Genomic DNA, 27,997 nt, shown 5'->3' with positions numbered 1-27,997 from the left:
TCTCTCTCCTCATTCAGGTTTCTAAATTGCTATGAACCATGGCCCAGCTGTACTACAAAAGGGTCAACTACTCACCCTACAGAGACCGAATCCCCCTGCAAATTGTGAGGGCTGAGACGGAGCTCTCTGCAGAGGAGAAGGCCTTCCTCGGTGCCGTGGAGAAGGGGGACTACGCCACCGTGAAGCAGGCCCTCCAGGAGGCCGAGATCTACTACAATGTCAACATCAACTGCATGGACCCACTGGGCCGCAGCGCCCTGCTCATCGCCATTGAGAACGAGAATCTGGAGATCATGGAGCTACTGCTGAACCACAGCGTGTACGTCGGTGACGCACTGCTCTACGCCATCCGCAAGGAAGTGGTGGGCGCTGTGGAGCTTCTGCTCAGCTACAGGCGGCCCAGTGGAGAGAAGCAGGTAAGAAGCCCCTACAGCTGGGGAGGTAGCCAGGGACAACAGAGCACCGCAGGGTCAGAAGCCTTGAAACTAAGGAGGGTTATAGGCGGGCTGCAGTTGAGAAGCTCTATCATGGCAGCCCTCTGCTTTCAGGAATAGCATCAGTGATCTCAGGTGGGGTCTTAGAGCTACCCCGCATGGCCCACACTGAGTTTTTACTCATTTGCTTTTTCCTTATTGGTACTTGCCCCTATACCTTCAACACTTGACCTAAAAGCGTCTTCTCTGTTTCCAGAACAGTCAGGCTCCTTCTACCCTCCCTACCCCCTGCTCCATATCTTCATTTCCTTCCTCACTGAAAGGGGGGACAAGGAGAAACCAAACACAGACCTGAGCTTTCCCCTTCTCACCCGCTCTCTCCTGAAGAAGGACAGGAGGCCTTTCAACTTGAGTGCCACGGCACAGATGCAAATGGATACAGGGGCTTACACACCTCTCCAGTTCCATGCATGTGAATGCATTCCACCCCTAGATATTCAGGGGTTTGCCTCTGTGATTCTCCTACCCTCTGAGGCACCTGCGTTTAACACTCTGGAGTCATCTTCGAGTCCTTCCTCTCCCTTGTCTCCAGGCTCCATCCCCAAGCCCTGTGAGTTCTTCCTTCCCAATATCTTATATTGATACATACTTTCTTTCCTCTCTAGCCCAGCTCCCACCACTCCTCCTGTGCTTCTCATCATCTCTCTCCTACATGAGTGATTCTCAAAGTGTGGTTCTTAGTCCAGCAGCATTAGCATCACCAGGGGAACTTGTTAGAAAAGGCAAAAGTCTCCGGCCCCACCACAGACTGGCTGAATCAGACACTCTGGGGGTGGGGCCCGGCAAGCTGTGTCTTAGCAAGCCCTCCAGGGGTCTGGGATGCCCACTCGGGTTTGAGAATCCCTGTCCTAGACTAACGTGAAAACTTCTCTCTAGACTCCCTGCCTCTAGCCTCTTTCTTTCTCTCAAGCCATCCTGAACAATGATACTGGCTTATTCTTTCCCAAATTGCATAACAATCCTGTCATTTCTGTCCATCCCTTCAGTGACTCCAATGTCTCTTCATTAGAAGAGAAACCAGCCCATGAAGCCTAGCACTCAATACCCTTCATTAATGGTCTTTTCTAGTCCTGTCTCCCCCTTAGTCCCTTCTAAACCCCTCAAGTTAGACAGGTCCCCACTGTCTCTCTTCCTTTGGAGCATAGTAGGCACAGGTAGTAGGAACAAAGAAAATACAGTCATCCAACGTGGAATACCACAATACATTAAAAAGTAGAAATAGTACAATCCAAAACCAAAATTGCAAAGTGCTTAAAAAATACTGATAATGAAAACACTCAACATCAAATCTTATGGGACATGACCAAAGCTGGGTTTAAAGGGAATTCATAGCTTTAATACTTGCCTAGTTAAACAAAAAGGAATGAAAATAAGCTAACTGATAACTCGCAGACTAGGAATTGGAATTGACAGAGCAGAAAGCAAGGTACTAGATTAAAAGTTCCTTGGGTAAAGGGCCTGAATCAACATTTAACACAGTGCCAAGAGAGAAGAGGCCTTATCTCTCTTCTTCACTGCTGTATCCCAGCACTGGGAAAGTGCCCGCAATATCAAAGGCACTCAGTAAATATTTATTTTATGAATGAATAGTATGCATCCGCACTGTGCTAAGCATTTTACACGATTTAATCCTCTCAGCTACTCTGTTAGGCAGGCACTACTATTACTGTCCTCATGATACTGATGAGACAAATTGAGCCAATGGATGGTTAAGTCAGTTATTCAAGGTCACAATAAATGTCAGAGCCAGAATTCAAACCCAGGCAGTCTAGCTCCTAACCCCACCTGCTTAACCACTAGGCTATCCTGCCCTCCTGGCAGTCTGAGTTAAGTCTGAGAACTCCCAGCGCAGGAGTTCTGAGACAGGATAGATGAGTGGAGGATGGATGACCTCTCTGGAAAGGACAGGCCTATAGGATTTGGATATACAGCTAAGCAGAGAGGTGTAAGCATGGTCCCTACCCAGTCCACGTCCCCATCCCCATCACAGCTGATTTGTTCTGGGCCCCTTTTCCCTAGAGCCCTGCTAAGTGTCTGAGTGATTTAATGTGCTAATCTGAACTAAGGCTTACCCAGCTACTCTGCTCCATGATCTTGTCCACCTCTGAGATTATGTAGCCATTGGCTCTACCCTTCACTTGACACCAATCACACACTAATACGTACTACTGGCCAGCCTTCCTTGTATAAATGTCTAGTCTCTGTAACTAGATTGTTTCTTAAATGTGAAGCGTACTCTAATGCCCAACTGTTTCCATGCATCCCCCATCAGCACCTGACCCAGTGCCTAGTATATAATGGGTGATAGATAAATTCTTGCTGATGAACAAGAAGGAGTCAAGTGTATCTCCTAGAAAAGCACATAGCTAGCTGCTTGAACAAGACATCCTGGACTTTCATATTCAATCCCATTTAGCTTCATAACTGTTTTGAAAGAGGGGAGAGCACAGAGGAAATTTCCAAAGAGGGGACTAGCAATGGCAGCCCTATCTGAGTTTTGAAAGTAGGCCAAGTCCTTATTTGATGGCCAACCCTTTCTCCCATCTTTCCCCATTGCTCTGGCAAGCCCCGAGGAAGAAAGGCGCCAGGTAAAGTCACTCGAAAGTGCAATCTAAGGCATGACCTCCCCTGGATAGAAGCAGTGCTTAACTCACAGGAATGAAGCACCACTGGTAGAATGTCAGGCATATGAAACCTGGGTGAAGCTATTGGGGACAGGCTGTTTTTCACCAAGGGCCTTTCAGACTCACTGCCAATATAAGACCTCCTTTGTCCACCGTACATCGTACTGTATATACAAACCCACAGAGCTATCAGCTCCATCCCCCAGTCTCTTCAGCAGCCTTCTCCTCCCTTGCTCCTCTCTCTCCTAAACCCCACCACCGGCCGCTACTAAATTGCATTTTCTTCCATTGCTCTGACAATTGCTGTGGTAAGTCATATATCAGTAACTATAACAACAGGCTGCCACAGTGCTGGAGCCCTGCCTCTCTGGGAGATAGAAACAAGATTTGTTTACCTGGGAGCAGTCAGGGATGTGAGCAAACACAGGACTCCTGAAGGACCTTGGGTCCAGCTGGGCAGGCTACTCTCAGGAAGGCACTCTTCGCACACATAGAATCCAAACACCTGTCCCTTTTCATGGGGGCCCTCCCCCAGCTCTCCAAAGGATCGGGCACAGCTGACCTCCATCAGTCTTGGGTGGATAAACTAGTCCCCTCTTTGGCTTTATTGAGCAAGGAGTTTGGCTTCAGGTTGGCAGCAAGACCCCCTCTGCTGCACCCTTACCCCAACCCATCATGCTCTTCTTCCTCTTCTAGCCTATCAAAACTGCTCTCAGATAAAGACTGGAGGCCGGGCGTACATGGCTGACCCTGGCTTCAAGTATCATCACTCACATGGACACCTGCATTTTTAATAGGTACCAAATCTTAAAGTAAAAAGGGTGATGCTCTATCAGATAGAATTTCCTGCACCAGACAACAAGTAGAAGACTCTGTGCGTGTGTGCGCATGTGTGTTATTCTGTGGTCTTCTTGCTACTCCAGAAAACCAACCTTCTTGGAAGCATCCACTCCCTAACCACTACAGCCTGTTTCGTTAGGGTTAGATTTTGGCCACCTGTGGGATTTGTGATTCCTTGGGGAAAACACTCTTAAATAGTTCTCATTATTCTCTGTAGTCTCTCAAAAAATGTTGGACTACAGAAGGTTTAATACCAGCCTATTTCTTGTCCATGAAACCTACCGCCTTTGGCCCACTGACTCTTGGAACCACTAGAGCAGCATCGTCAGCAGGGGGCGCAAATCCAGCTCCAATCCAGAGCGGAGTCTTGTGTCTGTCTATGGTCAAAACCAGCTCAAAGATGAAGCTTTGTGCATATGGAGAACTTGTCAAAATGCAGATTCCTGAGCCCCATTGCATACCTACAGAATTAGAATCTTGGGGTTTGGGCCTGGAATCAGCATGTTAATAAGCCCACCCCCAACCCGTTTCTAGGTCAGAGGTCTATGTGACTCTCTGTATTCATTTCCTAGGGCTGCCATAGCAAAGTACGGCAAACTGGGTGGCTTAAAAGAAATGTATTCTCTCACAGTTCAAGAGGCCAGAAGTCAGTAATGCAGGTGTTGACAGGCCTGGTTCCTTCTGGAGGCTCTAAGAATCTGTTCCATGCCTTGGCTTGTAGCTGCATCACTTCATTCTCTACCTCCGTCATTATATGGGGTTCTCCTCTGTGCCTTTCGTCTGTGTGCTTGTGTCCAAATCTCCCTCTCCTATCTCTTATAAAGACACCAGCCGTTTGATTTAGGGCCCACCCTAATCCAGGACTACCTCATTTTAACTTGATTACATCTGCAAAGACCCTTTTTCCATATAAGGGCACATTCACAGGTACCAGGTGTTAAGACTTGAACATATCTTTTGAGGGGATACAGTTCAACCCACTACACTCTCGAAATACTAGCCTAGACAAGTAGTTTTCAAACATTTTCAGTAGCGGAGTCTTTCATTAAATGAAATCCTACAGAGACGTAAAACAAACAGACCCAAGCAGAGCTGCCCTAGTTTAAGTGCAGGTCAGGGCCAAAAGCCCCACTTCTTCACACACACACACACACACACACACAAACACACACACCCATAACTCCTTGGCCCTGAGGAGCAAGCATAACTGGAAAACCACTGGTCTAGAAGACAGAATGACAGACTCTAATTTGGAGTTTGAGGTGCTAGCCAGCTTGTAGCTAACAGGGTGACCTTGGGCAAGTCATAAGGTCTTTTACAAGCGTCTAGTTATAGAATCACCCTACAACTCAATTTCCTCATCTATAAAATGAAGCTCACAATACCCACCCCTACCTAATATAGAGGGCTGTTGTGAGGAAGAAATAAGACAAAGCTATATTAAAGTCTTCTGAAACAAAAGTTAATGCTAGACAGAGTTCAATGACTATTATTTTCAGCTTCACTCCATCAGTTTGACTTAGCCTGTCATATTGTGTGGAGAGACCAGCTGGCAAGTGGTGCCCACCACAAGGTACCGCCAGTACGGTGAGAGGGAGAGCCTCTTCTGCTGCCATGACCTCCCATTCATCCCTCCTTGTTCACTGGAGTCTAAGGATTTGAGCAACAGGGAGGTAGAGCTGCTGGCCTCTGCATCAACAGCCCACCCAAGGAATTTTCTTTCTTGGTCACTTGCGTCAACGCAGGCAGGTGGCAAGAGGCTAAGCCAACCTTCTCCCCATGGCCCACCCCTCTGGGCTCTGCCATAATTACTCATTTGTCTGTGGCAGATGGCTCCAAATTAAAATTGGTCTCACAGATGAGCTAGCGAGATTAAGTCTCAACAACACCGATAAGTGTTTGTGTTGAGATCGTAGAAAATCAGCAACAAAGCCCTCCACTTACCCCTTCTCCTATCTGATCCTTGGTCCCAGGGAGAGATGGCACAGTGTAGAGGGGACACTGAGGGCCTAGGAAAAGGTGACTGGTGCAAAAAAAGGGGCCGACAGTGTCTAGCCTATAAATCTCAAGTACTCAACAGGAGAGCAGAAAGTAAAGAACAGAACTGCAAAAGTCACTCTATTTACAGGCAGCCTGGAGTAGCAGAAAGAGCAGAGACTTTGGAGTCTTAGCAGTTTTAGTAGATGTGCTTCCTTGCACAAGTCACTTAAGCTCTCCAAACCTCAGTTTCTTCATCTGTAAATGTCAACAATAATGGAGCCTACCTCATAGAGTTCTAGTGAAAATTAAATGAAATAATCCATGTATATTACTTAGAACGGTGCCTGACATAGTGAATACTCAATACATGGGAGGCAGTACTGTTCCTCTTCCTACTAGCTGAAGCCATGCTGATAACTCCTGCTGGCTAATCTCATTTATTCATTTTTAAATATGTATTAAGCACCCACTAGCACATAGTGGCTAAGAGTTCAGACTGCCTGACCTTAGGAAAGTTGTTTGCCCTGATTGAGCATCAGTTTCCTTATCTGTATAATGGGGTTAATATTACCTACATCATAAGTGGTTGTGAGGTGTAAATGAGAATTATTTTTTAACTTTTGGCATAATTTGTGGCACATAGAATTCAATTATGATACTCATATCATTAGAATTAATACAAAATATTAAGTCTTTGTTACCTGAATTGCCCAATATAACAATAGGTATTTATCGCTATAATAATGAGTCACAGCTTTGATTCTATGAGTTTTGTTCCAAAGTCAAAGTTCTAGGCCAAAAACATGCGTTGTGTCAATCAAGTCAAGAAAATAAATCAGCCACTTCATTGGAAGAAAATGTCAGAATGACCGCACGGCATCATATTGGCCAAACTGATAAAGTGAATTCTCTCCTCTCCTGTATCTGGGCTGACTTTTTGTAGACACGGCCTACTTCACTCACAGAGCAGAATCATAGGGTTTAGAGATCATTTGGTCTGAAATGACATGTCCAGGGTCGCTCAGCTGAGCTCCAACTGGCACAAATCCTTCCTGTCTCCTGAGCCACTATTTCTACCACCCCACACTGCCTCTGAGGAGTCATCAGAAGCAGTAACGCTTACAACAAAGCAGAAAATCAACAAAGCAGCTACAAGTAGTGTCTATCTAAAACAACTCATTCATAACAAAGTTCCAGCGAATGATTCATTCTGTTTAGTTCTTTTCAATTTTCTAAGTGTGTGTGAGTACTAATCATATGCCTCATGATAAAAATGAAAGATACAGTGAGTGCGCTCAAGACATTTATAGTCTCATGGGTAGAAAAGACACACACAGGCTGTCTAGCCAGTCCACCCCTCTCAGTGGGCCTGGCCTCCTGTGTTCCAAGGGACACAAAAGACCTAAGCTAGTGATGCTTACCTTTCAGAAAGAAAAATATAATTATTTAAACTTGATCCCAAGTAGACCAAGGGAGCTAGCTGCATAATACTTCACAAGGAAGAGACTATGAAATAATCTCAAAAGCAAGTCACTAAATAAAAACACATGAGGTTTTTTAGCCATGACTGACCCCCCCTCCCCCTTCAGGGTTCCCACCAGCACAGGGCTTCCTTTCTGTAGCCTCACACTCATGGCTGTATATGGCCCTGACCCACATACACATGTCCAATTAGGGAGTTTCCTGTTCTCCTCTCCTCTGGGTAGGTGGATCTCAGCTGTGTATAACAGCCCCCCTCCTCCTTCACCTCACATGCGCAGTTATCTAGAGGACAGCCATCTTCTGTCTCCTTTTCACCCCAGGCTCCTCATCATATTGGTTTTTTTCAACTTATGGTTCTTGTTGCAAACTCCGTTCAAGTGTGAAATCTCAGTGCAAAACTCAGCACTCTCCTCCCAGCTCTCCTTCCAGCTGTCCTATCCCAGAGCACCGAATGTTGCCTTGTACTGATTCCTTTCCATATGCCAACAACAAACGTGGGACAGAAATAGAAAGGTGCAAGGAAATATGTGTCACATTATCCAAAACGTGTGATGTGGACAATATAGAAGGCCACTCTGGTTACAAATAGACAAAGAGCTTTCAGGGGAGGAACATTTGAGAAAAGAAATAAACTTTGAGCTGGAAAGGAAGAAAGAAGGGGACGGGACATTTGTCAGATGGAAGTGAATGAGCAATGACGTGGGTAGTGGGAATGATGGTGGCCTGTTCACGGTAGGTGCTGGAGTGAAGGGCTGGTGGTGAAAGCAATGCCTGGGACTCTTGTTACCCTCATGAGGTTAACCTCATGGAGGAAGGCCCCAGATACCTCACTCAGAGTCAGGACACTGGGTCAGGTGGGCCCTGAGTCTTATCAGAAACAGTAGTTCTTGGGCTCCTGTGCTCATCTGCCCTCCCTCTTTATCCTCTGATCCCAGCTGTAGTAAAGGAGAATGAGCATATGGCCACTGGCTGAGCAGCTCCTTAGGTGGGACCTTGGTGAACGCCCTCCACTATCCCAGGTGGTTGCTACTGGTCCTCTGATTGGCAGTTGGGGCAGAGAGGACTGATGTGGGATGAAAGAAAGAAGTTGGACCCACTGATCACCCAGGGGCCTTTTGGACAGGTCTGACCCTCAAAAAATATTTGTGAGGAGCTGACCATATTGATCTTTGACTCTCTCTCCTTTTATCTATCTTCTTCCCCAAATGGCACTCTCTCCCTCCTCTCTTCCAACCCCTCCCCGTACTCACAGGTACAATGCCTGTGTCCCATTTTAATCTCGTTGGTTGACAACTCTCTTGGTTTCCAGGGTATCAAGCCTACCTGGTTCCTCCTCCCTCTCTGCCTCTTAGTCTCTTTTACAAAATCCTTATCTTTTCTCTTGCTTCAATATCGATGCTGTCCAGAGCTCTGTGACTTTTCCTTTTCTAGCCCACTATCTATCAGAAGATCCATAATTTATTTTCAAAATTTCAGAATACATTTTAAATGTACCTCAACCATTGAAATTCCCTGTGTCAAACACTAACAAACACTAAGTTAGCACTTACTATGTGCCAGGCACCACTCTAAGTACATAAACCTATATTAATTTATTCAATATTCACAACCATCCTGTGACGCAGGATATCACATTGGCCAAACAGTTCTTTCGGGTTTTTCTGTACCATCTTATGGACAAACTTGAACGAAATTTTTGGCCAACCCAATACTATTATCCATTCTTACAAATGGGGACATCAAGGCACAAAGAGGTTAAATGACTTTCCCAAGCTCATACAGCTAGTAAGTGGACAAACTGGGATTCAAACCTAGGCAGTCTGGCAGCAGAGTCTGTGTTGTTAATCCTCGTGCCAGCCTCATTTTGCCCTCCAAATCCTCTTCCTCATCCGGTGTATCCTTTCTCAGGTGATGGCACCTTTACCCTTCCATTTATCCCTTCAATTATCTAGATTTGAAACCTTGCAGATGTCTTCATCTTCACTCTCTCCTTCAGCCACCCACACCCAGTTGGATACCAAGTCCCTTTGAATAACTTAATTGAAGTGAGGAGGCAAACATACAATGAGTCGAAGTGTAATGCTGTGAGAGATAAGAAAGTGCTGTATATGTGGGTGCATAGGTATCTGATCACGTCACTCACACGACCACAGTTGCTCCTTATTTCCTATAGAATAGAGTTCAAAATACAGGCACAGGGTTGATAGTTTGAGGAAAGAGGGTTGGTTAATGACCCCTCAAACCATGCTGAATTGTCACTGATAATCGAGCCTGGGCTTGGAAGGATAGTGAAGCCACCAGACAAGACAGGATGAAGGAGGTGTTTTTTTGTATCTGCAGAAAGTCTCTGGAGTCAGAAGGAAAGCCACCTTAGTGAGGGCCATCCCAGATTCAGGGACCTACCGATAAGTGCACACTGTGTTACCTCTGGCAGGATTAAGTGACCCCAATCCAGCAGCTAGTCTCTATTCTAAGAAGTATGTCAGCCCTCTGAAGTCCTCGGTAGAGGGAAGGTAATCAGCACATGACTACCAGGGGCTTGAATGAGGGAAATTTTCCTGGTTCACCTTGCTATCAAGTGGATTGCTATTGCCTGTCCATTAGTAAAGGAGGGCTGCGAGCCAGATATTAAAAAGGCATTGAAAGAACCTTCCAAAGAAATCCAAATCAGAGAAGGAAAAGAAGCCGGCCCCATGACAAATCTCTCGTGAGTCTACCACCTTTGCCTCCTCCCCAAGAAAAGGGGGGTGATGACCCATAACAAATACCTCTGAAGCTGGACAGTGTAATTTCCAAATACCCCTCTGCTCTTCAAGGGCAACCTGGAGTGATTTGATGTTTCTGGCATCATCAGCTCCATTATCTGTATCAGAATAGCGGATAGAACTTTGGGGCTAAAAATGACCTCTAGAAATCCTCCAATCCATATTGTTGTCATCAAATAGGCAGATAGTTGCCTCCCCACCTTCTAGTGGGCCTGCAGAGGGAAGGCCTCTATCCCCACTGAGACACCTGGTGTTTAAGACAGTTTGGGCTTTGTCTACCCAACCAAAATGAATATTTGTCATATTTACTTTCTCCCCTCCCTTATTTCTTAACTCTTAAACTGAGGTGTGAAATTATTCAAGTATCATGGTCCAAGGTCACCACCACCCTTCTCCACATCCATTTGTTTATTTTGGAGTTTTTTCTATAAAAGTAATACTATAAGAATTAAAAGAGTATAAAAGCATGTGAAGAAAAACATCCCATTTCCACTCTCACAAGTCATCACTATTAATGATATAGGTATGTCCTCCTAGGTATTTTCTATGCATGTTCAAGCAGAAACAAATATACACAAACACACACACACAGACATCTCTTCACAAATGTTCTGCAACTTGTTTTATTTTCCTTAGCAATACACTGTGGACATCGTTCCCTGTGAGGATATTTATCTTTATTGTATTCTTTTTAATGACAATACTGTATTATATCATATAAATGTGCCTTATTTATTTAACCCGTCCTCTATTAATGAACATTTAAATTGTTTCAAGGATATTTAGGTCTTGGTTTTTGTTCTTCTAAACAATGCTGTGATTAATATCCTTGTATACATGTCTTTGAACACTTGCGTGATTATTATCTGTAAATTCCTAGTAATAAGATTATGGAATCACAGAGTATGTGCATTATTTATTTATTTTTTTAATTTTATTTATTTATTTATTTATTTATGGCTGTCTTGGGTCTTCGTGTCTATGCGAGGGCTTTCTCTAGTTGCAGCAAGCGGGGACCACTCTTCATCGCGGTGCACGGGCCCCTCACTATTGCGGCCTCTCTTGTTGCGGAGCACAGGCTCCAGATGTGCAGGCTCAGTAATTGTGGCTCACGGGCCCAGCCGCTCTGCGGCATGTGGGATCTTCCCAGACCAGGGCTCGAACCCGTGTCCCCTGCATTGGCAGGCAGATTCTCAACCACTGCGCCACCAGGGAAGCCCCCTTTAATTTTGATATATATTGCCAAACTGCTCTCCTACCAACAGTATGTGAAAGTGCCTGTTTCTCACATCCTTGCAATCACAGACTGCAAAAAAAATCAATTTTAAAACACCTTTGTCAATCTGAGAGGTAAAAAATCTATCCCATTATTGTTTTACATTTGAATTTCTTTTATTATAAGTGGTATTTCACATCTTTTCATATGATAAGTAATTTGTTTTATTTTTCTGTGAATCAACTGTTAATTTTTTAATTAATTTTTATTGGAGTATAGTTGCTTTACAATGTTCTGTTAGTTTCTGGTTTATAGCAAAGTGAGTCAGCTATACGTATACATGTATCCCCTCTTTTTTGGATATCCTTCCTATTTAGGTCACCACAGAGCATTGAGTAGAGTTCCCTGTGCTATACAGTAGGTTCTCATTAGTTATCTATTGTATACATAGTGGTGTATATATGTCAATCCCAATCTCCCAATTCATCCCACCGCTCACTTCCCCCCTTGGTATCCATACATTTGTTCTCTACGTCTGTGTCTCTACTTCTGCTTTGCAAATAAGTTCATCTGTATCATTTTTCTAGATTCCACATATAAACAATATTATACGATATTTGTTTTCCTCTTTCTGGCTTACTTCGCTATGTATGACAGCCTCTAGGTCCATCCACATCTCTGCAAATGGCACAATTTCGTTCCTTTTTATGGCTGAGTAATATTCCATTGTACATATGTACCACATCTTCTTTATCCATTCCACTGTTGATGGACATTTAGGTTGCTTCCATATCCTGGCTATTGTAAATAGTGCTGCAATGAACATTGGGGTGCATGCATCTTTTTGAATTATGGTTTTCTCAGGGTATATGCCCAGAAGTGGGATTGCTGGATCGTATGGTAGTTCTATTTTTAGTTTTTTAAGGAAACCTCCATATTTTTCTCCATAGTGGCTGTATCAATTTACATTCCCACCAACAGTGCAAGAGGGTTCCCTTTTCTCCACACCCTCTCCAGCATTTATTGTTTGGAGATTTTTTGATGATGGCCATTCTGACTGGTGTGAGGTGATACCTCACTGCAGTTTGGATTTGCATTTCTCTAATGATTAGTGATGTTGAGCATCCTTTCATGTGTTTGTTGGCAATCTGTATATCTTCTTTGGAGAAAGGTCTATTTAAGTCTTCTGCCCATTTTTGGATTGGGTTATTTGTTTTTTTGATATTTAGGTGCATGAGCTGCTTGTAAATTTTGGAGATTAATCCTTTGTCAGTTGCTTCATTTGCAAATATTTTCTCCCATTCTGAGGGTTGTCTTTTGGTCTTGTTTATGTTTTTCTTTGCTGTGCAAAAGCTTTGAAGTTTTATTAGATCCCATTTGTTTATTTCTGTTTTTATTTCCATTTCTCTAGGAGGTGGGTCAAAAAAGGATCTTGCTGTGATTTATGTCATAGAGTGTTGTGCCTATGTTTTCCTCTAAGAGTTTTATAGTGTCTGGCCTTACATTTAGGTCTTTAATCCATTTTGAGTTTATTTTTGTGTATGGTGTTAGGGAGTGTTCTAATTTCATTCTTTTACATGTAGCTGTCCAGTTTTCCCAGCACCACTTATTGAAGAGGCTGTCTTTTCTCCACTGTATCTACTTTTAATTTTTTAACCCATTCTTCTACTAGAATCTTCATCTTTTTCTTACTGTTTGTCTAAACTCTTTGTATATTAAGGTCATTAGCACTTTGTTCATTCTTTAAAAAGGTTCACCCTGATGTATTAAAAAAAACAATGATACCCTGAGTTTTACAGCAAGTCTGGAGCAAAGAGCAAAGTTCACTTGTATTCTAAATCTTTTAACTTTTCTGCATAAAAATACAGGGTTGTTTTAAGTGATGCTTTAAATGTCTTAGTGTCTCTCTCTGATGTAAGAGGGCTTGGGTGAAAGAGTATTCATGCTTCATCATTCTTTTATCTTTAAGTTTCCAGTTTAGTGCTTAAGTATCTGCGTTCAAAGGAAAGAATGTCTATATGGCTGTTTTAGCTAGAGTTTGCCAATGTGTAGACACATTTGTGTCTAAAAACCAAACCTATTTAGTTTGTAACCAACAGTCCCTGGCTGTTATTATGTGGTCATAATTCACAGCTTTTGCTAGCCAGATAGCCTTCCCTTGGACTACTGAGGGGGTACACAGTGGTGAGCCCTGACTTGGCCTTGCTGTCATTAGTTTTCTACCTTCCCTATTGGGAACCTGATTTCTTTCTTCCAGTGTTAAAGTCTCCATCATTTTAATAAGAGACTGCTGATTTCTAAATTAGCTGGTTCCCACTTGTAAACCAGGAAGCCCAACAAGGTAGGCTTGCTTATTCTGCTGTCATTGCTAAGCTTTTCTGGGTAATAGCTTGTCTGATTAGAATGGAAAGTGTTCTCTGGATCCTGGAGCTTACTTGGGAGAAAATGCCATAGGTCTTATTTGGGGGGAGCTACTCGAATGAGCTAAGCTGTCTTTAACTGGAGATCGTTCTTTGGTTATTCCCACTACTTTTTCATTTAAACTACCTAAGAGGAAGCCTGAATTAATAGATTCAACTAAACAGTTCAGGTGGTAGTATCATTTCCATGCCCCTTGGTCTTCAGGATTGGAGAATTCAATCTAGCAACCAGACCGAAGACTATGGTCTAACGAGAACACTGAGCTAGCACTCTCAATCCTGAGCTGCTTCTTTAGAACCAGATTGAAATATTTCCTGAAAGACCCTTGAGCATCCGTAAGTTGGTCAGAGGAGCAAGGACCCACCTTGTACCTAGAGGGAATGAACTGTAAGATAGGAAAGTATTTTTTTAACCGCACCAAGTGGCTTTGTTAGAAAAAAAAACGGTATCACAAAGGATTTAAGAGTTAGCATTGGCACACCCTTCTTCTTGCCAAAAGTGGGTGCAACATTGATGAAGTGACAGTTGTACTACATCTGCCACTTGACCCAGCCCATCAGCGTCTCCTCCTCCTCTCACCACCCCTCCTTTTCATACTTTTTGGCCACTTTGAGAGTCTTGCTTCTCACTTTCCCAGCACAGGCCAGGGTACAATGGACTTTACCTCCAAGCACGTGGCTAGCTACTTCCAGGGTGGTCAAGGTCTCCACCCCACGCTGGCCAAGGGTAGCTTCCATAGGCATGCCTGCCAGGAGCACCATTTGATTTTCCAGGGTGATGCCCTTCAGTGAGCCTCCAAGAGCCTTGATCTGAGTAACTGTCTCCTGGCTAGTCGGCTATAGGGTGTGTAGCTCCTGGACACGAACAAAGAACTGTATGTTGGCTACTGAATCCACTGCAGCCACCACTGCTGCTGCCGCAAAGACGGAGTCAAGAAATAGGAAGGAGTACATCCTCTTAGCCTGCTGTGTGCCACGTCACTACCTAGGAAAGCATTCTCAATAAAGAATTCCATACTAGAGAGAGCAGCCCAAAGGTGCTGAGGAGCGTTTGATGGGGAAGAAGGAAATGTGGCCACCCAATTTCAAAACCATGATTTCAGCAGTGGAGAGAAATGAAAACTGTTTTGAAATTGTTTTAAAACTACTTTATAAACCCCCATTAAATAGGTACTGTGCCTGACACATAATTGGTTTAGTAGAGAGGCAAGAATACAGAGCCCCAGTATATATAGAAACCACAGGGGAGTTCACTAATAACTCCACAGGGAGTGATGCCATTGATGCATTTCTAGAATAAAACCTCTGGAGTTCTGGTGGGTATCTGTTTGGCTGTGGTCCACTTAATCATAGAATCATCAGGATTAATTGAAACATAGTGGCAATCTAGTCATTCTTCTGTCACTGAAAGCAATCCAAGGTATAGTAATCTCTAGCCTCTGAAAGAGTTCAACACCCCCATGCTAATTTGATGGAACAGAAACTTGGCAAGGTATGAAAGAAGTCCCAACACAATTCTGTGCAAGTGTCAGTTGCCCCAAATTCTCAAATGTGTCTGGGGCCTCCAGAGAGTCTCGAGTTCATGAACGAACAGCACCGTGAGACCACAGATGAAGGAGAGTTTGCTGGAAGCTAAGCCTCCTCCTTGCATACCTGATCAACTTTGCTGCTCTTTTCTGACAAGAGACAAACAATCCCCTGTGTCTATGGAGCCCTCTAAGAGCTGGGTGCTGTTTCCTCCCCAACTAGAAATCGGGGGTAGAATAACCAAGCCTCTGGGAGCCTCGATCACTACCACTCTTGCAACTTTTCGTCACTCTTTGAGATTCTTAACCCCTATTGACTGCATATGAAGGAGAAAATTAAGCAGTAGTGAATTTAGTTTGGAACTCTGTCCCTTCCAAGGCCTCCTTTCCATTAGCCCTGGCCTGCATTCCTGAAAAGGTGCTACAGAGGAAAAGACTTCCTTGCAGCACTAAGGTGTCTGGTTACATGTGTCTTTCAAAGAGAGGGAAGTGTTTTGCAAGTGGGTGAAAGGTCATTTTTACCTTGAAAGTATCTTTGCCTTTCCAAGTTTCAGATTTGGGGCATGTTTGACTTCAGGGAAATAAGGACAAGACAGCTGATGTTTTCCTAATTCAGCAGTGAGCAGCACATAGCTTATTGTTCTCAAGAGAAGATAGCAGCCCACACTCTTAGCATGCAAGCGTACTGGGAGAAAAAGAGGCAAGAGGCAGTAGCAGTAGGATTAGAAACCCAGAGTAGCTCTCCCTTCTCCCGTCTCCAGCCAGAGGCAACCAAGCTCCTGCTCCTTTCCTTTAACACTTGGTCTGTTCTGACAAGAACAAAAGGCAATTTGCTTGAGAAGGCACGATTGACAACACAGCTGCCAGTGCAAAGCAATACAATTAAAAGTAATGTGTGAAAGAGGGAGAAATTATGGGGGGGGGACATTTTTCTTAAGTTTTTCCTCTCGGAATGTAATAGAGGGAAAATATATGAGTAAATGCACTACAGTACATGGATATTAGTAAACTTTGTCAAAGACTGTGTTTGGAAAAACTCTTGCTTGCAGTTGATGTCCACATGATACTCACAGTTTCAATCACAAAATGATTTAAGCTACTTTTCCTGTCAATCAAAAGTTACGTATTCTTTTTTAAATATGCCCCCATTTATTACTATGAGCCAGGAATTTAATCCTGGCCATCGAATACCAAAAAATCAACTTCTCATTATGATGTGTGCTGTCATGGTGCCTGCTTTTCTGCTAAAGAAGAAAGAGTCCTACTGAGACGTCTGTGCTAGCTCAGCTTAAGCTTCTTGGCATTGCCCAGGCTCAAGCTTCTTTTCTCAAAGGCTTCCCAGCTCTAGCCAAGCCCTGCTGCAGAGCAAGGGGCTCCTTGTTGCATGGGTGTTTCTGAGAGAAGCCACTCAGAAATTCCAGGTACAGAGAGTTCAAGAAGAACGAACCTAAATACAAAATTCCCCCAAGGTGCCTCCAGCAGTACCAACCAATAAAACAAGTTTCCTGCCATGAGTGTTCATTGTCGGTTTGTCTCACGTTTTCCCAAAACATCCATAACTCATGGAGTTTCCATTCTGACGATAACCAAGGCAGCTAACTATGTTACTTCCATGAGATGCATGTGCCTTGACCCCTTTTCAGTGGTGCTGAAGATAATAGAATCATAGCACCATGCCATGGAAAGGTCATCTCCATAATGACCTGCCCAGTTTCCTGCCACTGTAGCCCTTCAGTACCACCACCCCCAGATGAAGACCCTTCATTCCCATGGGTGACTCTTCTAGTACAGGCTCTGGGGCTAATCCTGTTCCTAGTCACAGAGACTCTCAGAACTGGAGGCCAGCAGCTCAGCACTTCAGTATCCAGTCAGCCAAGCTGCTGGTGTCCTCTGAACCTTGTATGTTTGGTAGCTATGCCTGAGCCCTTGCCTTGCTGCCATGTAACCAAGCCTCTGCTTTACATTCTACTTTAATGGTTCTAAACTGTGGGCAATTTTGCACCCCAGGAGGACCGTTTGGCAATGTCTAGAGATGTTTTTGGCAACCAGCAAGGCCAGATATGCAAAATTCAACCCTGCAGATAGATGCTTTACCTCTATTTGGAGACTTGGAAAATGGAAGATAGTTGATGACCTTATAATATTTCCTTTGCTGAAAAGATCAAGGATAGTCATGTAAAGAAAAATTAACTTCCTCCCTCCTCAGGGACTATGCCCACATTTTAAATAGCTGTTGACAATCCCACTACTGGTCATATACCCAGAGAAGACCATAACTCAAAAAGACACATACACCCCATTGTTCATTGCAACACTATTTACAATAGCCAGGTCATGGAAGCAACCTAAATGCCCATCGACTGATGAATGGGTAAAGAAGATGTGGTACAATATATACAATGGAATATTACTCAGCCATAAAAAGGAACGAAATTGGGTCATTTGTAGAGATGTGGATGGACCTAGAGACTGTCATACAGAGTGAAGTAAGTCAGAAAGAAAAAAACAAATATCGTATACTAACACATATATGTGGAACCTAGAAAAATGGTACAGATGAACCGGTTTGCCAGGCAGAAATAGAGACACAGATGTAGAGAACAAACATATGGACACCAAGGGGGGAAAGGGGGAGGTGGGATGAATTGGGAGATTGGGATTGACATATATACACTAACTAATATGTATAAAATAGATAACTAATGAGAAAAAAAGTCTAACAATTTTTAATTGTGTTTAAAGAATAAAATAAATAAGTAAATAAATAGCTGTTGAGCGGTAGTATTCTACTTCTGGAAGTTGGTGCCAGTTGCCTGGCTTGCCTCGGGTGTGGATAGCTGAGAGAAGCAGGAAGGTGGGGCTCAATAATTGCTTCATGAATGTGACACGGTCTCCTCTCTCAAGCTCGTCCTCCAATCATATAACGCTTCAGTCCGATGCCTGCATATAAACTGAGCAACTTTAAAACAAAACATCATTTGGCATGTGTACAGAGCATGAGATGAAAATCATGATTGGCAAAGGGAATACTCTTGACATTATTTAACATGAATTCTGCTTCTAGATTTCTGGTCTGGTTTTCTTTATACCTTTCTAAAAGGTCTCTTACCTACCACTAGCTGACTTTAGGTCATTTTCTTTATTTGAGTTTATCCCACACAGCTTTTGAGAATAATGGTGAAAATTACCCTTTTATAATCCTTTACACTCTGAGAACCAATTGAGCTTAATTTGTATCACTCAAGCTCTTCTAGGCCTAAACCGGGTCTCCTGGTAATACCTACCAATTTTCAATTTATGGCAATGAACATACTTTTCAATTCTATGGCTATGAACTACTTAAAACAAAAGAGAGGTTCCCGACTCCTCTTTTTGCATGAAAGACCCTCTTTTTGTTCATTCTGATTTTGTGTTGCTGGCAAATGTGCTCCTATCAAGATCGTTACCCACTGGAAAAAATATAAAATAATAGACCTTTATTTGTATTGAATCCTGCGATATATCTGATGTCAATCGGGTTACCCTAACCCTCACATGGTCCTGTGCCCTGGTTGGATCACCAAGGTTTCTGCACCTGGGTTCTCAGCGCTTTCCAGAAATCTCTATCAAACTCCCACTAGTCAGGTGATAAGCAATGACATGGAAAACTCTAAGTCAGCTTGGCAGCGTCCTCTTTCCAGTAAAGCAATCTACAAGAGAAATTTAATTTAAAAATTACATGATGACCTATAAAAAAATGAATCAAGAACAGTGGCTTTCCTAAACAGCTATATGTTTCAAGCTCCACCAGAGGGCTACCTGCAAAGCTAACTACACTCACATCGGCACAGTGGGGCTCCATTCCTCTGTGCAGCCCTAGAGACACAACGACCAGACCTTTACTTCTGACATTTTTCCCATCTCCGTAATAACCTATATCCTCTGATTTATTGTTTTTCAACTCATTGCATCATTTTCACAATTTCCTGGGAAATGGCATATCTTAACAGTACAAAGGAATCCTTCAGAGAGGGTTGGCTCCCTAAAAGCTACCCGTAACGTATCTCCTTCCTACCTGGGTTTCTTTTACCTCTTCCGTTATTTCTAATAACCATCCAAACACTCACCTTACTTTTGGAGTTGATGGCCTCACCATTCATTATAACCAGTATTTTGCAAAAGAAAATGTATGGAATGGTTCATTTAATTCTTTGTGACAATCTAGATTTGAGAAAGATGGCTTTCCAGGTTTCCTACAACTAGAACTCTGAAATTATAAACTCTCACAACCTATGGAGTTAGCTATGTATTATTTTTTCATAGATTTAGCTGCTGTCTTTTGAAAAATTAAGAGCCCCCATCTGATGAGAAATCAAGAATGGTTTTGTGGGCTCCCAAACCTTGAGCAATACTATATAATGTTTATCTGGGTTTAAGGTAGAACATTACCTGATGAGGTTAATTAATATCCAATATAACCTGCGATTTAATATGTCTGAATATTCAATGTTGGGATTGTAGATTTGTTTGTTGATGTAATAAATCAAATGGTTGGTCTTTTGTTGGTTGGGGGTGAAGTAGTATAGTGGTTAACAGGACAGGCTTTGGAGCCAAACTGCCTGGGTTCAAGTTCTGGTCACCCTACTTCCTAGCCATGTGACCTTGGACAAGGCACTAAGCTTCTCTATGGCTGAGTTTCCTCAGGTGTAAAGTGAGGATAATTATTATGCCTATAGCACAGAGCCACGGTGAGGACTAAATGAGATACTCCAGCATGGTGCCTAGCATATGGAAAGTGCTCAATAACCAGTAGCCATTTGTATTATATTCACCACTGCTAATCAGGCTAATGCTGGCCATTGTTACATACATTATTTATGTTTACATGTAAATATTGACTTTTTTAAAACATCAGGTGCATTCTGTGACATTGCCCGCAAATAAGTTTTGTCCATTTTAGTCTTCCAATCTAAATTATATACACTTTGACCTTGAAATCAGCTGAGATGATCCAGGGAATTCTGATTATAATGGTTCTCTTTTTACCATAGTCTGGGAAACAAATTATTTCCCATCTGACACCAATGGCTGCTCCAAAGTATCTCATGCGTCACCACTACTAGCTAACTGACCTTGTAGGTACAGCAGAGTGGGCAGCTGGTCATGTGACGTGATTAGATGCTAGTGTTCTTCATTTCTGAGTAATACAGAGAAATGAAATTCATTTCCAACAGTCCCTTGGACTGCTGAAAAAGATTGAACATTGATTTTTATCTGGCATGTTAGGGTGGGGAAGAGGAGACTCAGTAGGTGGAAAAGAGGTATTGCAATTTCACTAAATCTTGGCACAAGATGGGAGATTCATTTCCAACATGATGCTATCAGGCTAGCTGTGTGAGGAAGTACCACTCGGAGAGGTTCAGCCTATGACCAGACAGCATTGTGGGTATGAATGAGGTGGTTCCTGATAAGGGTCTGCCCATTAATTACAAATGGGGGGTTTAATTTCAGAAGCCTGTGATAAACTCCAGCAAGTGCGCCTGCCTAAAGCTGGTAACAATAGGGTTCAGGAGAATTCCAATTAGCAGATTGTGTGCAGTGATGAGGTTAATGGAAATGAATGTATCATTCGGGCCCCTTGAGAACAGTAACCTTGCAAAAGCCCTAGCCAGTCCTGGGAGTGGAAGTAGAGCATCATCTGTTCCTCTGTTGTGTCCTCTGGCAGTGGAATTTAGCTGAAAATATGAAGAAGCGGGCTTTCGCTCAGTGTTCACTGTACTGCAGGTGTTTTATGCGATGAGCTCTGAGCCGAGTGACTCTGTCTCATGTTCATTAATCCAGAAGGATCCTAGCATATAATGTCAGCTTTTCAACAGGGAGACCTAGGGCAGATCCAGGAGCAAACTCATTAGGGCCTGAATGCAAAGCCCCAGGAAGAGGCAGACAATGTAACTTCTTTAGTGGCCATGCCCTAAGCCCACATCATTGCAAATTTAAAAATTCAATCAAGTCGGTTCATGTACCAGGTTTGTTTAGAAGTACAGTTGTAGATAATATGAACCAAATCTAATTTCTTGGTGTGTTGATTTCCTTCCCTTTTCTCCCCCTACCCCCACCCTTTTTTACCTTTTAAAAAAACATGATTTTTAATGGGAAGCTCAAGATCGTTCAGTATAATTTTGGAGTTCAAAGCGAAGGCAAAACTTGATAAGAAAAGAATAAAATTCAGTTTTCCACCTGTCCTCGATCTGAACACAAAATGGCTGTTGAAGGATAATTTAAAAATAAAAAAAGTTAAATCCTGATCCTCATGCAAATTTAAAGTTAACACAAGTGGACACATGTCTAAGGTTTTATTTCACTCATTAATTAATTAGTGAGGAAACCAGGAGGCCAGAAGTCTGCAAACTATGACCTGCAAACCAAATCCAGCCTGTCGCCTGTTTTTGTGAATAAATTTTATGGAGTACAGCCACACCCATTCCTTTTCATATTGCCTTTGACTGCTTTCTTGCTACAGTGGCAGCGTTGTAAGGTCCACAAAGCCTAACATATTTACCATCCAGCATTTTACTGAAAAAGTTTGCTAACCCCTGATATAGGCCATCAGGAATGCTGAAAGAAATTTACAAATAGATGCAAAGAAATTTGCATATAGATGCACAAGTCAATCGCATTTTGCCAGGCAAGAAATATTTTCATTACAATTTGCAGAGTTGTAAAACAACTCAAAGATAATCAAAGGCTTGGATAATCTAGAAAATATAATAGACCTGGACTGTTAAGCCAGTTGTGTGAACAGAAACTCAAGACTAGGGATCCAGGGAGAAATCTTGTTTTACGAACTAGGGCACAGATAGGGAAGAAGCTGGAATTCAGAAACTATTCAAAAGGGGAAAGTACCCTAATGCAGAGCCTTAAAGATTGGAATTTGGAATGGAGGAGGCTGAGGCTGGTCATTTGGGTACTTCCTACCTCAAGTCTTCGTTGCTCTGGAAACTGGGGCTGGGCTGAGTCCTTGGGGTAGACCGTGCGGGAGCCAAGGTGGGCAGAGGCTGACCCCGTACACTCTCTTGGTTTCAACCTACTGTTATAGGCTGAAGACTGTCACATCTATTGATACATTTTCAGCCCTGACCTTTTTCCTTCAACATTCATGCTAGAGTTATACAATTTCCTGCTACTGTCCCAATAGGTACTTCAAACTCAACATGTCTAAAATTGAACTTCCTTTAAACCCTAAACCTGCTCTTCCTCCTGTATTCACTATCTCCAACGGTGACACCACCATTCAATCAGGCATGCAATGAAATCCTTGATTTCTTCTCCCTGCAGTACTACCTGACACATCCAATGAATGTCTTAAATCTGTTCCTTTCTATCTCTAGAATCATTGTCTAGTTTAAGATCTTGCCATCTTTTCACCTGGACTATTGATATCTTTTAAGTAGTTTTATCTTTCTGAAACTCATCCAGTGGTATGCTGGAGCTGGCTTACACCAGCTGGTGAGAACTGGCTGTGTGCATCTCTTCCCAACTCTGTGTTCCAGGGTGTCATATTGGTAGCTTGAAATTGGCCACAGTGGGAGTATTTACACCACAGAAATTGGCAAACACTACAAATCAAGGTTTTTGTTTTTGTTTTGTTTTGTTTAATGGAAAGCTGCTTGTTAAACATTTATCAGCACATATACCACTGCCAATTCCCCACACATTGGCCAAACTGATCTTTGTAAAACACTTGTTCAACCACACTACTCTCCTGATTAAAATTCTTCAGTGGCTCCCTATGGCCAACAGATCACATTAAGTTCCTTCTCACGGCATATGAGGCCTTTTATTATCTGGCCCCTGCCTAAATGTCCAGCTTCTTCTCCCATTCCTCCTAGCAACTTCTGTGCTAGTTCAAAGGTCACACAGTGGCTCACTCAAGCCTCAATTGCCTCATATATGTACTTTGTTTGGCATGCACACTATCTTTAACTTTTTTGAGCCAACATTGAAGACTTTAGGAAATTCTACCTCCAAATCCATATTTCTGACTTTTCTTGAAAAATTACAACACTGGGTCCTCATTCATGCATATAACAGCAATTTGATCGCAGCAAGGAGCTGAGCAGCAGATGCCCCCTTTGAGAGGGTACGTGCTCCGCAGCTCACCAACTCCTACCATTTATTCATCCTAATTATGCATATGTACCCACATTTAGCTTTTACTTCTGTTACCTGTTATCTGTTTGGCCCCTGTTGTAGACCATATTACAAAGTCCTGATTATTATCAGAAAGCTCTGACCCTAATTATAGACTCTTTCTTTACCGTGGCTGTCCTGATGATGGCCCATGGTCCTGGCACAGTCTAGGAAGGGAGGAACAGCAGGATGAGGGGAAGAAGCAGAGGGGGGAAGAGGAGTAGAAATATGTAGTCTTTGGGTCAGAGTCTCCATCTTGGAGCAATAGCATTGTGGACATGACAAGCAGGGACTGTCCTGGGTTTTTGTGACCTCAAGGTATTCCCTATAGAGACCATTTGCTAACCTTCCTGAGAGTCTTAGAATGTCTACCTTCTCAGCTAGACATGGAAAGGAAAGACCCAAGGACACTAGCTCACACGGACTCCAGTTGTGTGGATCCAGGCTTCTAAACAAGAGCCAGAGTCTTAATTTGAGAATAAGAACCAATTCCTTTTAGCTGAGTGCCTGCTGTGTGTCTAGCACTGTGCTAGATGCTATGGGGAAAACAAGAGCGGACTAAGACAACCCTGCCTTCACAGAGCTCACAGCCTGATTGAAGAAGCAAGAAATACATATACGAAATAATTAGAAACTAATATAAGCCTGCATCAGAAGAGTGACATCTTGGATATAACCTAGTGCCCACAACATCTGGGTGGTCAGTAAGGGGTGGGATCAAGTTAAGGGGAGATCTACGGAAGAAGTCAGGGCTTACAGTGGCCCTTCAGTGGCAGTGAAGTGGGGATCCACACAGGATATGCCACAAGGATATACATACAGAGAGCAGTGAATGAGGTGGGTGTGGCAATCTGTGAATGGTAAGGCTGACTGGAGGAGAAAAGGTGGTCTTGGTAGGAGGACATGGTTGGTCACTGCCGACCAGTTTCTTTTGAAAAGATTTACTCTCTGGTGTCATGTATCCAGAAAGACAAATGGAGAATCAGAGGCTCCTTGTTGAGCACCAAGTCAAAGACAACAGAATCAGATGGCTCTGGAAAGCATGTCATACTCTAGGCATAGACGGCAACCTTTCAGCTCCATGACACAAACGGGGCTGAGCATTATTCACCAGTACCATTGTGTGTCTTGGACAGGGCTGTCAGCATTGACATAGAGGGGAAGAAAGAAAGAGTAGGAAAAGAAAGAGCAAGGAAATGGGTAGAGAGAGCGGACAGGAAGAGCATCATGGTAGGCAGCAGACATGTACCTCCAGTGTAACCCAGGGGATCCTGTGCCATAAGCCATCTTCCCTCCACCCCCCACCTCCGCCTCTAGATCATGACAGAGATTAAGAAATGCCCCTGCCCACCGAGGAGGGGCAGATTCTGGATCTGAGCTCCTTTCTTCCCAGGCAGACTATGATACATTGCTCACTTGCCATCTCTCCCACCTCTAGGCTTTATGCCGGTTGTTGTGTTTATGTTCATTACCAGGCCCACTCAGACCTACTTCTTCCTTAGCCTGCAGGTTTATGTTAATTTCTGAGATGATTCTTTCCTGTGTCCGATTTACTTTATGAGCCAGTTGCTCACTTCCTGCTGTTTGTTTGTAGCCGCTCCCTCTAAATGTTTAACAATGTTTACTCGCTGCTCCACCCAAGCAATTGATGACCAGTGTGTAACGAACTCTCAGCTATTCAGGGGCTGATGTAACCACTCCGTGAAGGAAACAGATTTCTTGCAAACTTCTCCACTTTCTTCTCCTCCACCTTTTTCCCACTCCCTGTTTTCTGGCCACTTCCCTGCTTGGGAATCCCTCATCCAAGTTGGGAAGGAGGCAAAGATGATGAAAACCGTAGCTCGTCCTTCTGTCAATTCGCCAGCAACTGTGGGTTTCCAAAATAATTTTTTTAAGAGTAAAAAGAAACTAGCGATTAAAACAGTATTTGTCTATTCCATGAGAATCTCCATCATCCACGTTCTGTTCTCTCCAGTTAAACTGAGTATTTGGAGCTTTTTAAAAAAAATGTATTAAGATCAATATTTCACAATCTCCTGGAATTTTATCCATGCTTTGAATCCTCAGCTCCACCCCTCCATGAAGACTCTTCGGACTATTCCAGTTCTCCTCATTGTCTAGCTCCAGATTCTAGCACACTCACATTCTTCTGTTGGGTGTAGCATGTCCCAAAAGACACATTTTAAAGTCAAAAGATTTTTTTTTTTAATTCATTGATCAGAGTCTGCACACTCACCCAGAAGTGTATGCTCCTGAACACCCAAAAAACCCCATACCTTTCACCTATAGCTGCTATTTACACCAAGCATCACATCATGGACATACCAATTTTTTTTTTTTTTTGAGTGTCAAGAGTCAATTGTTTGTGTATTTGTTACAGAGTTCAAACTCCACAGCTGAAAGTGAGCCAGTCTTTATTTGCATAATATTTATCTTGGAACAAAGTTTAGAAATAGAAACTTGAACATAACCAATTTTATCAGAGGTCTTTTTGCTATTGGTAACCTCAAGCCTGGAGGTCCTCATTTACGGAGTAATTCTTCCTGACAATAACAGATTCTCTCTACCTTGCTGGGATCTACAGGAAGTTGGAGGAACACTGTCTGGCTTTGGTCTTTGGTCCCCTGAAGTTACAGTGTCACAATTTGGGGATATCTTCTCTTCAGCCCCCAGGGCTTGATTTAGTGGCATGGGCTTTAAGATTACTGGTTGTCTTTAGCCTTTCAAACAAATATTTCTGCAGTCTCTACTGCTCATTTGGAACTGAACACATACTCCTACTTACCAATTTATAGAAGTCTGATGTACCCAACCAGATTCCAGGAAAAATGCCCTTTACTTCTCTGTACCACCCCTCATTGTGCCTCAGACAGAATTGGCATAATTTAAGGGCCAAGCTCCAGAGTCATATTGTCTGAGTTTGAATCTTGGCTCTGCACCTAAAGCTGAGTAACCTTAGGCATGTTCTTTAAACTCTGTGTGCTTCAGCTTCTTCATTTGGGGAGAATATTTACCTCACGAGGTTGTTGTGGGGATTAAATGAGTAAATATATGTAAAGTGCTGTATGCCTGGTGTAAAGTAAGCATTTCACAACTAGCTATTCTGATAAGGAGAAGAATTGACCAAAAAACTGGTGACCCCAGTTCCTGAATCATTAACATTTGATGAGCTCTATGCTCCAAGCCTTAATCCTGCCCTTTTATGTTTTTTTCATTTTCTTATACTTAGGTCCCCACTCTGATGATGGACACCCAGTTCTCTGAGTTCACACCGGACATTACTCCCATCATGCTTGCTGCCCACACCAACAACTACGAAATCATCAAATTGCTCGTCCAAAAACGGGTCACTATCCCCCGGCCCCACCAGATCCGCTGCAACTGTGTGGAGTGTGTGTCCAGTTCAGAGGTAGACAGCCTGCGCCACTCCCGCTCCCGGTTGAACATCTATAAAGCGCTGGCAAGCCCCTCACTCATTGCCTTATCAAGCGAGGACCCCATCCTAACTGCCTTCCGCCTGGGCTGGGAGCTCAAGGAGCTCAGCAAGATGGAGAATGAGTTCAAGGCTGAGTATGAGGAGCTCTCCCAGCAGTGCAAGCTCTTTGCCAAAGACCTGCTGGACCAGGCTCGGAGCTCCCGGGAACTGGAGATCATCCTCAACCATCGAGATGACCACAGTGAAGAGCTTGACCCTCAAAAGTACCATGACCTAGCCAAGCTGAAGGTGGCCATCAAATACCATCAGAAAGAGGTAAGCTGAGCTCTTCTCTGCTTTGGGGGAAGCTTAATCCCTCCAGAGTCCAGAGCAGGGGACCAAGAGTCAGCATTTTCCTACCACTTAGCTCTCCACCAAACAAATGGTTAGACAGGCTTCAAAAACAGTGAGGCCCATATTTATCTAAGGCACATACAACCTCTGCGTATTTTCTTTATGGCCAGAGAAGTAGGGAAAAATCTGATTCTATGATGGGAAAGCACTCATTCATTGAACGAATGCTTATTTAGCACTGTTTTAGGGGTTTGGGATACAGAAAACAAGTACAACCCTGCCTTCACGGAGCTTACAAGCTAGTGGTGGACAGTAAGTAAATGATCACATTAGTGAATACATAATTACAAACTAACATAAGGGCTCTGAGGAAGAACTTCTGAGAACACATAAAAAGGATCCTACCCTATATACTGGGGCCATGGCAATAGTGATCACAAAGGGCTTGCTGTCTGGATGTTGGTAGTTGTTGACAGAACTAAGTCCTTGGTAGCCCCTCAGCAAGAAAGCTGAGACATACATTTGAAAGATGGAGTCACACAGAGGGTGTGTGGTTCTCCAGAAGGCTGAGCGCCATCTGCGATGGTGTGACTTCCAACCTGTTAGGGTTCACCTCTTTGAGGGAGGTCAGGTCAAGCAGATCACAGCAGGAGAGGCTTTGCTTTCCAGCTTGGCCACGGTCACAATCTAGCCAGTGCTGTTCTATGCCATC

General features: G+C 43.3%; 1 pseudogene across 1 annotated transcript in view; it reads left to right on the top strand.

Annotated features, from left to right (window-relative positions):
- The window catches only part of LOC309620723 (short transient receptor potential channel 5 pseudogene), a 34,771-nt pseudogene extending 24,254 nt beyond the window's left edge, over window positions 1-10,517 (top strand). The window contains exon 2 of the transcript XR_014249899.1: window positions 18-10,517. The product of XR_014249899.1 is annotated as a short transient receptor potential channel 5 pseudogene (transcript). The remainder of the gene's footprint in view (window positions 1-17) is intronic.
- The last annotated feature ends 17,480 nt before the right edge of the window (window positions 10,518-27,997 follow it).

The sequence above is a fragment of the Balaenoptera borealis genome, assembly GCF_965194805.1.
Source record: "Balaenoptera borealis genome assembly, chromosome: X".
NCBI classification, from domain to species: Eukaryota; Metazoa; Chordata; class Mammalia; order Artiodactyla; family Balaenopteridae; genus Balaenoptera; species Balaenoptera borealis.
The sequence above is the reverse complement of the archived record's forward strand: the minus strand, read 5'-3'. Positions and strand labels throughout refer to the sequence as shown.